The sequence below is a fragment of the Nomascus leucogenys genome, chromosome 21, assembly GCF_006542625.1.
Source record: "Nomascus leucogenys isolate Asia chromosome 21, Asia_NLE_v1, whole genome shotgun sequence".
Taxonomy (NCBI): Eukaryota; Metazoa; Chordata; class Mammalia; order Primates; family Hylobatidae; genus Nomascus; species Nomascus leucogenys.
The window spans coordinates 68,360,686-68,376,180 of record NC_044401.1 but is presented as its reverse complement, the minus strand read 5'-3'; the positions used below and the strand labels follow the sequence as shown (position 1 = coordinate 68,376,180).

The window sequence follows — 15,495 nt, the reverse complement described above, 5'->3', positions numbered from 1 at the left end:
CAATCCCACCAGCAGGGTATGGATATCTTGGAACTTGATCCTAATTTCTGATAGAGACTCAATGATGGCATCTTTGGATCTCAAAGGGCCATTTCTTCTCAGGTGAGAAGTGAGGTGCTGCATGTTGGAACCCAGAGATGACAGCTTCTGGGGAACAGCAGTGTACAGTCCTGTGATCTTTGATCTGTTCCCACCTCTGATCCATGCCCACCCACCCCTGTATCACAGGAGACTGACCCCTGTAGGCTGTGCTTCTGAGGATCCCTGGTTTGTGGCTCCTGGTTGCGGTGACCAATGGGAGGTACTGGGTTCGGTGTGGCCAATGGGAGATGCTGAGTTGGGTGTGTCCATTGGGAGGTGCTGAGTTGGGTGTAACCAATGGGAAGTGCTGGGTTGGGTATGACCAATGGGAGGTACTGAGTTAGGTGTGACAAGTGGAAGATGCTGAGTTGGATGTGTCCACTGGGAGGTGCTGAGTTGGGTGTGACCAATGGGAGGTGCTGGGTTGGGTGTGGCCAATGGGAGGTACTGTGTTGGGTGTGACCAATGGGAGATGCTGAGTTGAGTGTGTCCATTGGGAGGTGCTGAGTTGGGTGTGACCAATGGGAGTGCTGGGTTGGGTGTGGCCAATGGGAAGTGCTGGGTTGGGTATGACCAATGGCAGGTACAGAATTGTATGTGACCAGTGGAAGATACTGAGTTGGATGTGTCCATTGGGAGGTGCTGAGTTGGGTGTGACCAATGGGAGGTGCTGGGTTGGGTGGGGCCAATGGGAAGTGCTGGGTTGGGTGTGGCCAATAGGAGGTGCTGAGTTGGATGTGGCCAAGGTGAAGCTCTGTGGTGAGTTTGAGAGGTAGTAGGAAGGGAAAAGGAAGAATCTTTCTCCCCCACACTTTCTGTCTCTGGCAGCTTTTCTTGGAGCCATGGTATGTCTTCCTTGGCAGCAGCTTCTGCCACACAGACCTGCCATGGCTTCAGCCTCCTCTGGATGACTGCACCTCCTGAATACAAGTAACACCACCTCTTTTTAAAATTTTTTTATTTTTTACCTCTCTATCCTAGTAGTGGTCATGTCTTCCTGCTGTGGCACATCCCTGGGTTACCTCACAGTTCCCTGTTGTTTGCCTCCCAGCCCCTTCCTTCATCTGTGCAATCAGCTCCTTACATTAAATTCCTTTTGTTTAGATACTTAGAGCAGGTTCTGTTTTTCCTGGTTGGACCTTGACAGATACACACAGCATCAAGGATTAACAGAGACGATTTCAAGGCCAAATCACATCTGAGGGCTGCCAGGCAGATTTATTATCAAATCCTTAAACTGCAAAAATAGGACAACCTTCTTCAGAAACACCATCTGGTACCACACTATTCCTCTAATGTCTAGCCCAAATCCCTGCTGTGATGAAGTTTGCATCTGATAACCAGATAGAACCAAGCCACTCGGCCTCAAGAGCTAATGTGAGCATGGGTGTTAGTGGGTCCATGGGCCATGCCTTAGTACTGGCAGGAGCCACAATTATGTTTATGGGAGAAGGAAAGGAAAAGGTTGGGAGGAAAAGGGATATTTCTAAGCAGTCACCATAATTGGATGGATTGACCCAAATTTTAGGTTGTCAGGCCACATGCTTCGTTCTCAAGGGAGGAACTCATCTCTGTTGCTCCTCTGCCTCTTTCTTTGGGACTTAAAACAGTGCCTGCCATGTAAGGAGATGACAAATACTTACAGAATTGAATTTGTTCATTCAGTCATTCATTGTCTACTAAGCACCTGGTCAATTGTTGATTGCAAGTGATAGAAACCCAACTCAAATTAGCTTTAACAAAAAAGGAATTATAGTAACCTACATGATTCAAAAGTTCAAGGATATAATAGCTTCAGGCGTGGCTAAATCCAGGTGCTCAGATGAGGCATCAGGAGTTGTTTGTCCATTTCGCAGCTCTGCTTTCCACTGTGTTGGCTCCATTGCAGACAAACTCTTCCAAGGGAGGGTAGTGAGGAGGTCCTCAGTAGCTCCCAGCTGATATTCTATCAGAACAATAACTGTAGGGGAAAGAGAGAACGTGTCTTTTAATAAATTTTTAGCAAAAATCTAGTGCTTGGCATTTACCAATTCTGATTGCCTTGGGTCTCCTGCTTCCCCTTGGCCAGGGCAGAAACGAGGGCACTTTGAATTAAACTCCCCCTGCCCCTCAGACTTTCTGCAATGTGGGAGGGGTGGCTCCTCAAAGGAAAAACAAGAATGCCTTTATCAGCAGAACAAGAAATGGATGTTGAACAGGCAGGAACTGCAAATGGCCACTATGGGGACACTGATGGGATAGGCACTGTGGGCCAGGGCCAACAGCAGGGAACCCACCAGTATTTCTGTCCTCGTGGGGCTTATGTTCCAGCAAGGAAGACTGGTGAGGACCAAGTCATTAGACTCAAGGACGTGAACCTTACCATGGTGGAAGTCCAGGATGCAAGAGGAACAGTCTACTTGAAATGTGAGTTCACAGGCTGCCATTTGAATACTCTAATATCCTCAGATTTGGACAGGCCGGAAGCTAGAAAACTGGCTTCATGCCCACATTGGACACTCAGAATTTCAGTGATGTCTTCCAGAAATCTGCTGAAGCTACAGTCTAGCAGATTGTCGTTTACAAGAGATGGCAGGAGCCTCTGGGAGAATGGACTGTAAACTATTTGGTCACATTGTGGTGGGGGAAGAGGTGAGACAAGGAATGGAATCTGTGGGGCTGAAGTGCCCTTTGGTTCAGCTTCCAACTTTCAACTACATTGGAAGTTGTGGAATTTTTTTTTTTTTTTTCTAAAAAGGTTTCAAATTTTGAGATACTTAGTTTCACCTCAAATTGTAAGAAGCAATACAGAGAGATCCATGTTTCTCCAATTTTCCCCAGTGGTAACACAAGATGGTAACATTTGTGTTAATTGGTAACACAGTTGGTTGAATGATAACATTTCAATCAATTAGAGCAAGTTGACATTGATCACTTCATTGTATCTTTACAGAATTCTGGTTGAAGGGATTGATTCTCTTTCCCTCCCTCCCTCCCTTCCTTTCTTCCTTCCTTGCTTCCTTCCTTCCTTTCTCCTCCCTCCCTTCCTCCTCCCTCCGTCTCCTCCTCCTTCCCTCCCTCCTTCCCTCCCTCCCTCCTTCCCTCCCTCCCTCATTCCCTTCCTCCTTCCTTCCTTCCTCCCTCCCTCCTTCCCTCCTTCCTTCCTTCCCTCTTTCCTTTCTTCTTCTCCCTCCCTTTCTCCTCTCTCCCTCTTTTCCTTCCTCCCTCCCCTCCCTCCCTCCCTTCTCCCTCCCTTTCTCCTCCCTCCCTCTTTTCCTTCCTCCCTCCCCTCCCTCCCTCCCTCCCTCCTTCCTTCCTTCTTTCCTTTCTTTTCTGTTTCTGTGTTTTTGCTTCTTTCATTTGGCTTGAGTTTGATTCCTCCTTCTGGATAGGTCTTATCTCCCTAATTGGATGTTGGTCTTTGCCAAGTGGCCCTGTGTCTTATGTGCTTTGCATGGTGCCATGCATTGAGTTCAGGGATGGCAATACCTGATGCCTTTTTTCATACATTCAATGCGTGCTTAATGCACACCTACTTTGTGCATAGCATGAGGGAGACAGTGGTGAATCAAGGAGACACAGCCCTGTCTTCATGGAGCTTATAGTCAGCAAGGTGAAAAAGACCAGAAAAAGAAACAAGTGAGCAACTAAATAAACAAGAGTGCTACAGATTGCAATAAAGGCTGTGATGGAAATGACATGGAGATGCGTTAGGGAGGGAGGTGCACTGTGCTACTTCAGGTGGTCTGGAAGGCTGCTCTGATGGCTGACTTCTCATATATGTGTAGCTGGAGACTTGATGTTTCACCACCTCCCTTTCAATGCTTGTGACAGCTATCTTTAGTCAATCAATGCGTTAGTACCCCATATGCACTAGAAATATGTTCCCAGACCCCCAGTGGATGCCTGGAACTGTGGAATGTATGGAACCCTGTATACAGTTTGCACTAATTTCCTTTCCTTTCTTCACAATTTCATGGATAGAAAATCCATTCTTACCATAGATCTTAGCAACCTCAGCATAGGATTTTTTTTTTTCTTTCCACAAATTGACAACTTTCACCATTTCACTTAAAGGAAGCACTTTATGGCTTCTCTTTGGCAATCTGAATCACCAGCATCACTACTCCTGCCCTTTGGGGCCATTATTGAGTAAAGTAAGGGCTCCTTGAACACAAGCACTGTGATGCCATGACAGTTGGCCTGATAACTGAGATGCTCCTAAATGACTAGTGGGCGAGTAGTGTATACAGTGTGGATACTCTGGACAAAGGTCCCAGGTGGGACAGGGTGGGGAGGAGCAGCGTGATATTTCATCACATTACTCAGAACGGCGTGCAATTGAAAACTCATGAATTGGTTATTTCTGGAATTTTCCATAGAATGTTTTCAGACTAGTTGACTGGAGGTAAGTGAAACAGAGGATAAACAGGGGACTGCTGTATACACTTTCAGCAGCCACTCGTAAGGAAGTAGATGTGACACATAAGGTGAAACTTCTTTGCCTCCTTGACAGAGTCGTTCCTCAAGGAACATTGGGCAAGAATGAACAAATCATTGGGCTGGATGCGATGGCTCAGGCCTGTAATCCCAGCACTTTGGGAGGCCCAGGAGGGCGGATCACTTGAGGTCAGGAGTTCAAGGCCAGCCTTGCCAACACGGGAAATCCTGTCTCTACTAAAAATACAAAATAATTAGCCTGGCGTTACACATGACTATACATGACTACACATGACTATAATCCCAGCTACTCAGGAGGCTGAGGCAGGAGAATCACTTGAACCCAGGAGGTGGAGGTTGCAGTGAGCCGAGATTGCACCACTGCACTCCGGCCTGGATGACAGAGCAAGACTCCTTCTCAAAACAAACACCACACATCTTCCTCTTCTGAGAAATGTCACAGGTTGGGCGATATGGCAAAAGCCCATCTCTACAAACAAAAACAAAAATTAGCTGGGAATGGTGGCACATGCCTGTAGTCCCAGCTACTCCAGAGGCTGAAGTGGGAGGATCACTTGAGCCCAGGAGGTTGAGGCTTCAGTGAGCTGAGATCCACTCCAGCCTGGGCAACAGTGCAAGACCTAGTCTCAAAAAAAAAAAAAAAAAAAAAATGGGTCGGGGGGTGCAGATGTTATGGAACTCATCAGATCAGTAAAGAAATACATCCAAGGAAAGCCTTGAACTTGCCTAAAATTTCATAGCTAAGAAGGGCAGAATAAGGATCAGAATGTAGCTGAACAGACACTAGCATAACCCAGGCATTCTGAAACTTGGGTTGCAACATTACATGGCACATATGGTAAAATGCAGATTCCTGCCCTCGCCCCGGAGAGTCAACTGTGGTAGGTCTTGTGGGGGACTCAGGAGGCTGCATTTGCAACATGCATCCCAGGGGCTTCTGATGTGGGTGATCCACAGACCAGACTCTCATAATCATTAGTCTGTGGGCCACCAATTTTGCCTTGTTTCCATAACTAACCAAAGGCTCCTTCTCACGGCTGCATCTAATTTACCCACTTATTCCTGTCCAGAGGTCCAGGACCCCCAGGTGTCCTGTGCCACTGGAAACTCTAAGTAGGGAGGTGAAATGCTGACCTAGCCCTGTGCGATTTAGCTCCTGCTGCCTTCTCCAGCCTCATTGTGCACCGTGCTCCCCATTCTACTTGCTGCAACCTCCCTGGCTGCTTTTCAGTCTCTGGGATACAATGACGTCAATAAGTACCTGCTGTTCCCTGCATCCAGGACATCCTTTTTTCTGTCTCTTTACCCTCTGAGCTCCTACCCACTCTTCAGATCCTAGAGCTTGTCCCTTACTGGGGGAAGACTTTCCTTTTCTTCCTGGCAGGAGCTCCACTAGGCCATAGAATTAATTTTGTTCAATTTAAGGAATGGCACCCCTTTCTTAAGACATTTTGGATGCCACATTCCAGAAAACTGTCATAATAAATATTCAAATTTATAATGTCTATGATGTGACTGGCTCCCCCTAGAGTTGTGCAGTGTACAGCCTGCCCAACCACATGGGAGAGTCCTGTCTTGGTCAATTTCCATCTCATTGCATCTCTTTGCACTAAGAACTTCCCCCTTGGGGGCATTACTCTCAGTTGCAACCTTAAATTGCAGTATTGATTATTGTCTCTTTACCCTCCCAGAGTGTAAATAGAGACTCTGTCTGGCTTTATCTATGTTTGGATCCCCAGGACCTAGAGTAGTGCTTGGTTCATACAAATCATTTAGTCAATGCTTGAAAAGCTTTTGCTTCTACACTGCTCTCAAAGTCTCCCTCAAAGAGCTCTTTCTCTGTGTGTCTTTCCTGACCTCCCTGTGCTCCCTTGCACCGAGGATGTTCCAATTGTAACACATGTCACAAAGTATGGCCATTGCCTGTTTTCTTTCCCCTATTTCATTTTAACCCACCCATCCCCCAACACACCAGTAAACTCTAAGCTCCTTTAGAGGAGGGGGCATGCCAATTTGTTCATCTTTTGTCTTCCTCTGACTAGCCTGGTACCTGGCAGTTGCTGAACTGGGTGCTGAATGCCTGAGAGGCGAGAATGCTGCCAGTCTACCCTGAGACTGAGAGGTGTGGAGGGTGATGGCTGTGCTTAAAGGCACCTCTTAGGGTGCCCCTCACTATGAGGGCAGCTCCCGGCTCACCCCACAGGGCAGAGGACCCTGTTGTCCCAGCGATTACTATAATACAAGCCACTTCTCATTCCAACCTCATTGCCTGATAAGAGAATGAATTTAGGGTATTGTCTTTCAAAGGATGTCTTTATTCAGTCCCTGCCAGTTTCCTATTCAGTTGCTGCCAATTTCCTACAATACTTGGCACCTAACAAGCTTCAAGACCCAGAAACCAGAGGCAAACAGGTGCTCCAGAATGGGTGGAACTTGCAATCCTGGGTAGCCTGTGAACCCACTTTCCCAGCCTTCACAGTCAGATCCCTGCAGAATAATAAGACCGACAAATCTTTTGTCTGGAAAATTATCTTCCTGTAACACTGGAAGCTGTTACCATGGAAATAAAATAGCCTATTAGCCCAAATCTACCAAAACACGGGAGAAGCCCGGCTGCATTTCCGAGGCCCTTCACTAATAAGGAGAAAAGCAGATTAACCTTTAAGAGAATTGACAAGAATGGCCATGACTTGCCGGATTATGATTTCTGTGTTGAGTTTATCTGGGCTAATATCTCAGCTTGGAGCAGCCATGCTGAGTGGAAAATAAAGAAAGACAAGACTCAGTTTGGAAATTCAAATGCCTGCCAGGTTTGGCTGGGCTTAGGTGTGTTTTTGTCTTTTGGTCTTGGCCATCCTGGACTCCTTCCCTCCTATGGATTCCTGGGGACGCCTCCTAAGTAGACTAGTCCACTGAAGGGAGAGCACTTTTCCTGTCTCCTATTGAGCAGCTGCTGGGAGAGGCAGGGAACTGCAGAGGGCTCCTACAGCACAGCCAAGATGCCAAACAGAAGCCGGAGACAGATGGAGCTGAACTCAGCCTGTCCTGGTCTGCCTCCTCCTCCCGAAAGGGTCCTCAGTGCCAAATCCCAGACATGCAGGCTGCTGGGAGAGGCAGCGAGGACTTGCTTCTTCCTGTGGCTGGGCACAGAGGTTGCTGGCCCCAAGCAGGGATGCTCCATGATCTCAGCAGTTCCCAGCAGCCCCAGGTGCACAGCAAGCCAATACCAGGTGGCTATCAGAGACCTGGTCCTGCACAGTTCACTGCTCCCACACCTGGCCAGCAAGAGCTGTCAGCATCTTAACTACTGGCAGGTGGGATGTGCCAGTATTTTGACAAGTATCAAGAGAGACTCCATCCCAGGGAAACTGACAATGGCCGTCCGAAGCTTGGGCTGTGCTTGACTACAGGACACAGATTACTGGGATTTTTTTCTTCCTTCTCTTTTGATACCTTTGCTTTTTGAAGAAAGGTAGGAGAGTAGCTCTGTGAGCATCAGTCATCATTATTAAAGGCTCTGCTGCCTCGGGGACAGTGGTATGTCTTCCTCAGGTGTCTTTCATTGTCTCTGGTTACTGACACCGGGAAACGGAAGGCACCTGTTCGTGTGACCAGTGGCCTTGTGGTCTGAGACATGAGGTGAGGAAAAAAAAAAAAGAGGTCACCTATTCATTCTCCCATTCATGTTTAACAGCGTTCTGGTAGGGGCTGAGTGGGACTCTGTTTTCCTTGAATAAGCCCCAGTGGTCAGCCTGGGCTAACTGCCATCGTGAATGAGTCCTGGATCTCAGCAGCTTCATGCGAGAGCGGGCTTACTTCTCGCTCCCGTCTCGGTCCAATCAGGGGGTGGGGCAGCTTTCAGAGGTCTAGATTCTTTCCATCTTTGGCTCACTGTTCCCAGGGCTTTGGAATGCCTCACTGGATCCTAGCATCTTGCTGAGAATTGGGAGAGGAGAATGTGGACAACCTCGAGGGGAGGTTCCAGGGGGCAGGCCACCTGCTCTTCTCCCATTGGCTAGGCACATGTCTCTCTCCCAGGGATAGGGGGATGAGAAATGTGGTTGAGCCAAGGCAGAAGAGGAGACTTCAGCAAGAGTCTCTTAACACAAATGGCAGATGCAGAGCTGAGAATAGCAGATACCCACTACCCTGAAGTCACAGTAGAGAATCTGAGTATCAGAGTGAAGGTGGTAGTAGCTATTGTGCCACATAGCATTGCCCAAGGTATGCGAGCAATTCAGATCCTTCAATGTGCTTCACATAAATGAATTTCCTTGAGCAGATGTGTTTGGAAAACAATGAAAAAGACATATTTCCTCCTGGGCATTCACATTGTGTGGTAGCATATGAAGGCTCTGAGAAGTCCTGCATTAAAGAAAATCTATCATTATTTAAAACATTTCCCACAAGTACTTGACCAGGGATGTGTCATCATTTTTCTGCTTGAAAATCTAGTAACATTTCTTAGAATCAATGTTCTAAGGGACCTAGTTTAAAAAACAGACCTAATACAATCCTACCTTTTAGAAAATATGTATATTTTTGGCACACAAGTGCATGAGGCTCAGAATGAGGATTTGACTTACCCAAGATCAAACGGCTTGCCTCAGGAGGAAGTTGCACGCCTGCATGAGGTCCCAAGCAGAGTGCTCATTTCCCCAAACCTCTCAAATGAGGAACATGAAACTGGCCAGTATATAAGCTACAGATAAGGTACAGCACGAATACAGCACATCTTCTGAGGTGGGGGATGGGGGTGCTATTTATTCATTCATTTGGCAAATAAATGAATAAACTGTGCCTCAGTTTTCTTACCTGTAAAATGGAGATTATGGAAAGATCATGCATTTAAAAGCACTTAGCCCAGAGCTGGGGACTGTGTTTACAAATAGACAAGCCTGGCCTCTCTCTTCATAGAAACTGCAGACCATAAAGGAGACAGATAGTTAACTAAAATAATCATGAATTGTGCAAGCACTAAGCTGAAATTGCTCAAGAGACTGACAGTGACAAGTCGGTAGTGGCTGCTGTGGATGGGATGGTCCCAGGGAAGGTTCTCTGAGGATGTGATGTTTCCGCCAATACCTGAATAATAAAGGGGACTTACTATAGCAAAGCGAAAGAAGAGCCCAGTACAGGCATCGCACATAATAGATGCTCAGTGACTATTAGTTAAGTGAATGAATGCACAAATGAATGAGTTGTGGATTGGGGTATAATGTCATATTTTGGAGTTTTCAGATAAAACACCTTGAAGTAATATCGTCTTTATAACCTCAAAACACTGAAGGTGTATGTTTTCTCTTCCCACTCTTCTCTGCTGATAGGGTTAATTCAGTAGGAAAGTTCAAGATGTCTTAGAGTTGGTGATCTCAACCTTGGCATGATTGGCATTTGGCTGGGTAGTATGTCTCAGGGATTGTAGGATGTGGAGCAGCATCCTGGCCTCTACCCGTTAGGTGCCAGTAGCCTTCTCCTTGCCCCCTACTTATGACAACTAAAAACATCACGAGTGGGGGACAAAATTACCCATAGGTGAGAACCACTGTCCCAGTGTGACTGGACCTATTCATCTTAAACATGGGAAATGTGGACCATAAAATTATCAAACCTCCTCTCTTTCCTCCTTCTCATGTCTGTGGCCTCCCAGAATTTGTGGCCCAATACCACAGGAATGGCCCAAGTCCACACGTCATCATTCAGCACAGCAGCAGCTTTCCTGACAGAGCGGTCCCAATGAGCCATAGGTGTGCTTCTCTCTCCTCTTTCCCATGCCCCAGAAAAGTCCAAGTAAATTTCCAGCCATCCCATTACGACTTCTCCAGAAAGAAAGGAAGTTTCCTGGGTTTGCATTCCAGCAGCATTGCAACCTGAGCTCTTTGTATTTTTTGACATCCTGTTTTTGATTTCCGTGCTGGGCTTAAAGTAGGGAGTAAACACTTTTTTGAAAGCTCTGTGCATTCCAGAGAATATCAGCCAGCAGGCTCTGAAGAAGAGAGAGGATGCAGGGACACGCTGGTGGAACGTTCCGTGCTTGCCACTGGGTGTAGAAAGACAAAGAGCCCCAGGGTGAGCTGCATGCAGGGAGTTTGGGGAAAAGAATGTGGACAACCTACAGGGGAGGGTTCAGGGGCCAGGCCACCTGCTCTCCTCCCATTGGCTAGGAACATGCAAAGACATGTGCCTAGCCAATGGGAAGAGAACATTATTATATATAATAGTAATATATAATTACATATAATAATATAATTTATATATATGGTATATATATTTTTATATATTTATATATATAATTATATATATTTATATATATTTATATATTTATATATAGTATATATATATTTATATATAATTATATATTATATATAATATGTTATATATAATATAAGCTATAGTATTAATACATATAGCTTATATTATATATATTATATAATATAGCTTATATTATATATAATATATTATATATACTATATATAAATATATAAAAATATATATCTAATATATAATTATTATATTAATATATATTATATATATATAATATATATAATTATATATATATTTTATATATTTATATATTTATATATTTTTATATATATATATATTTATATATATTTATAAATATATATATATATATATATATATATATTTATATATAGTATATATAATATATTATATATACTATAGCTTATATTATATATTATGTTATATATTATATATACTATAGTATATATTATATATTATATACTATAGCTTATATTATATATAACATATTATATATACTATAGCTTATATTATATATAATATATATACTATAGCTTATATTATTTATAATAATAATTATATAACAATATAACTTATTTTATATTTAAATATAAATATGACCTATATTTTTAAATATAAATATGATATTTTTAAATATATATATATGTTTTTAAAAGTAGGATTGTACTAGGTGTGCTTTTTAAACTGTGTCTCTTAGAACATTGATTCTAAGAAATGTTAGTAGATTGTCAACCAGAAAAACGACAGCACATCCCTAGTCAAGTATAGGGGGATGAGAAATGTAGTCTAGCCAAGGTAGGAGAGAAGCCTTCAGCAAGAGCCTCTTAACATAAATGCCAGCTACAAAGGTGAGATTAGCAGATGCCCACTACCCTGAAGTCACAGTAGAGATTCTGAGTATCAGAGTGAAGGTGGTCCTAGCTATTGTGCCATCCAGCATTACCCAAGAGAGTGTGGACAACTAGAGAGGATGTGGTTGCCAAAGCAGGAGAGAACATGTTCACAAGATATGGCTCTTCACTTGCGGGGGGTCTCTGGCAAGTCACTTAAACAGAGACTCAGTTTCCTCATTTGTAAAAGGTGAAAGATGCTACTGTTACTCGTGGCTACTGTTTACGTGCTGTGCTAAGCACTATGTTTTAATAATTCTTGCCCTATAGGGCTCAAAGAGTTATGGTGAGGGTTATATTATATAATAATGTAGATGTAAGGGCTTTGTAAACCGTAAAGTGGCATAAAAATCCGAGGTCTATTTAGGATCATTACCTACCTCAGATAGTAATATCTACAACAACAACAACAACAAAACAAAAACAAAAATGAAAACACACACACACACACACACAAACACAAAACACACCTAGGAAACAAATTAACAGAGTGGGGTTAAGAGTCCAAGGTTCAAAAGCAACTAATCTGGAAGTCCAATTCCAATTCCAGCTACGCTGACTGTGTGACTTCGGGCCTACGATTCAACCTTCCTGTGCTTCAGTTTCCTCACTGTGAAGCAGAGCAAAGTAGGATTTTAAAGAGAATTTAGGTCAGGCATGGTGGCTTATGCCTGTAATTCCAGGGCATTGGGAGGCCAAGGTGGGAGGATCGCTTGAGGCCAGGAGTTTGAAACCAGCCTGGGCACTTTAGTAAGACCATGTCTTTACAAAATAAAACTAATAATAAATACATAATTAGCTGGGGGTGGTGGGACATGCCTGTAGTCCTGGCTACTCCAGAGCCTGAGGTGGGAGGATCTCTTGAGCCCAGGAGGTCGAGGCTACAGTGAGACATGATTGTGCCACTGCACTCCCGCCTGGGCAACAGAGAGAGACCATATCTCTTAAATGAATGAATGAATAAACAAATACATAGAATTTAATGTGATCATGCATTTAAAGCACTCAGCACGGAGTCTGCCACTTAGTGAGCCTCCACCGATATTTGTGCTGGATCTTTAACTAGAACTAGAAAAGCAGAAAAAGAAGGTTGAGAGTGAATTGAGTTGGAGAAATGGGGGTGCTGAACCTGTGGAATGAAGGAAAAAAAGCCCCTACTCATGGCATTGATTCTGGCTCAGAAGGAAAGCAGTAGTAAGACGGGGTCCTTGCGTCTGCTGTGCCAAGTGCGATTGAGTGGGAGAATCCTGCCAGCAACTCTTCTCAAAGCCCATGTCTGTCTCTGCTGCCAGGATGTGCTAATCGCCTGCCTTTCTCCATTTCTCCATGTATGCCCAGTTTGGAAGAGGCTTAGCCTTGTCCTTGGAGTTCTTCATGTGTTCTAGGTCAGTCTCCACCGCGGCACATACACACACACACACACACCACCAATGACCCAAGGAAGGCAGGATACCTCAACCCCAGCCAGCCCCTGATTCCTGGAAGTGTTGACCACTCATGTCTCTGGAAGACACCCTCAAGCTTATGATGACGCAAGAGCAGAGATGTGTTACTCGTAGCAAACACCTGGCCCTCTGAATCAGGGCTCCTCCAGGTTGGTGTTTTTGGGTGAGTCTTTCTGGATCTTCTTTTTCCGGCATTATTGACACAACCGTTCAGTTTTCTGATCCTTTCTGGGTTTTTTGTTGTTGTTGTTTAGTTTTTTTGAGATGGAGTCTCGCTCTGTCGCCTAGGCTAGAGTGTAGTGGCAAGCTCTTGCTGGAGTTGGCTCACTGCAACCTCCGCCTCCTGGGTTCAAGCGATTCTCCTGCCTCAGCCTCCGGAGTAGCTGGGATTACAGGCATGTGTCACCACATCTGGCTAATTTTTTGTATTTTTAGTAGAGATGGCGTTTCACCATGTTGGCCAGGCTGGTCTTGAACTCCTGACTTCGAGTGATCCACCCTCCTTGGACTCCCAAAGTGCTGGGATTACAGGCGTGAGCCACCACGCCCAGCCTGATCCTTGCTGTTAATCTGAATTTCCCTGGCAGCCCTCTCTGGCTTGGAACCCCTCTGACTGCTCCTAGGTTGCAGTCCCCCCACAGTCAGACCCTGAGGTGAAGATTTGAGTGCAAGTGGTTTATTTGGGAAGAAGGACAAATGAGGGAGTGGGGATGTTGAGATGGGGAAGGCAAACAGGGCAGGAGGGGCATTGTCAGGCAAGATCTTGTGGTCAGTTGAGCTCATACTGGAGAGCTCTGGGACATAGTGTGGAAGGTGCCTTCAAGTTATCCTACCTGGGGGCACGGACTGCGTGCTGGGCCACCCATCCGTATTGTTTGGGGGCTCAGAGGCCAAGAAAAATGCCCAGAAGCAGAGAGACCCAGCAATGTGCAGTACCTGCTTTCGTGGGTGGAGCTGAGAGCTGAGGGCTTATGGCAGGGCCCCATTACTGCCTGCCCCACTTCCCAACAACATGTCTCAAATCTCAGGACCCTAGACACAAGCCCAGCCTCTGCTGTGTGGAGGAAGCGGGATGTCAGGGGACCGTGACTCCACCACAGCTTCCCAGAGGGGGAACCAGGTTGCAACTGTTGAAATATTGATGGAACTCTAAAAAATATGTGGAATCTGCTAAGGAAATTGCAAAACATCGGTCACAGTTCTGTTTGTTTGGTGCCTCTCTAACCATGGCAAATTTTTCATCGGGAGAGAAAATTAAAACTAAGTAAAACCATGAGCACTCTCTCTGCGGAGAGGCCCAGAACTCATTTCTCTGCCTGTTCCCAGTCAGCCCCTCAATGCTAATATTGAAATTAAAAAAAAAATAGTAAAATATGCTTGTTTTTTTCAGTCTCAAAGATCTTCCTCCCTCTCTTGTTACACTGGCAGACTGGGCTGGGAAAGGTGCTGGACGTTGCTTCATCCTGTTCTCCCTGGATGATCTCTGCCAGCTGGTATGAACTGATGCCCTCTGACTGGCTGGCGTGCAACTGGGTTCTCTCCCACCTTGCTGCCTGCATTACCCTGGACAGATGTGCAAGTCCTAGGTGCCCTGGTTTCTTCATCTTTAAGGTGCTGGTAATAATAGAATCCACCTCTTAGGGTTATGATGAGGATTAAATGGGATGATGTAAGCCCATACTAAGCACATGCATGCACAGAGTGCATTATTATTAATATCCAGGGCCCCATCTTGAGAGTGGAGGGGTGGGCTATAACCCCCAACTCCGTTTTTAAAAAATAGTTTTATTTCTGTGGGTCCCACTCAACATTTGTCATTGGGTCTCCCAATAGGTCCATTAAACATTTATGGAGATAAAACCCTGGCGGCCTGCCCGTGATCTCTGGACCTGCTGGAGTTGCAGGAGAGAACTCTACAGAAGCCTGGCAACATTTTCCCAAGGGAAGGGAGGTAATTCTCAGTCAAGTGCAACTACACCTCAGGGTCAGGTTTTATCCCCATGCTAATCCCAGCATTTGGGAGTCAGTGTTAAGAGGAGCATGGAGAAGGGAGAGATTAATTCCAGCCAAGGGGGTCACTATTTAAACCACATCTGCATTATTCTATTTCTCCTGGGATGTCACACTTTGCTGGGTATTGGCAGATAGATATATATTTAAAATATACAGATCCATTTCTGCGCAATATAGGATGCTATGTGTAGGTGAAGTGTGTGCTGGGAAGAGGTGAGGAAACCACTTAAATTCCTAAAGCATCTAATGCAAGGGGCTCAGGAAATACTAGTGAAATTGAATTAATGAGAATATTAGACCATAAGGCTGTGCATATTGGATCAGGCCATTTGGTTGTGCATAAT

General features: G+C 45.0%; 1 long non-coding RNA gene across 1 annotated transcript in view; it reads right to left on the bottom strand.

The window, feature by feature from the left end:
• Positions 1-1,040: 1,040 nt before the first annotated feature.
• LOC105738801 overlaps positions 1,041-15,495 on the bottom strand; it is a 66,534-nt gene continuing 52,079 nt past the window's right edge. Inside the window, exon 7 of the long non-coding RNA XR_001114654.2 lies at positions 1,041-2,041. This is a non-coding gene — a long non-coding RNA (uncharacterized LOC105738801). The remainder of the gene's footprint in view (positions 2,042-15,495) is intronic.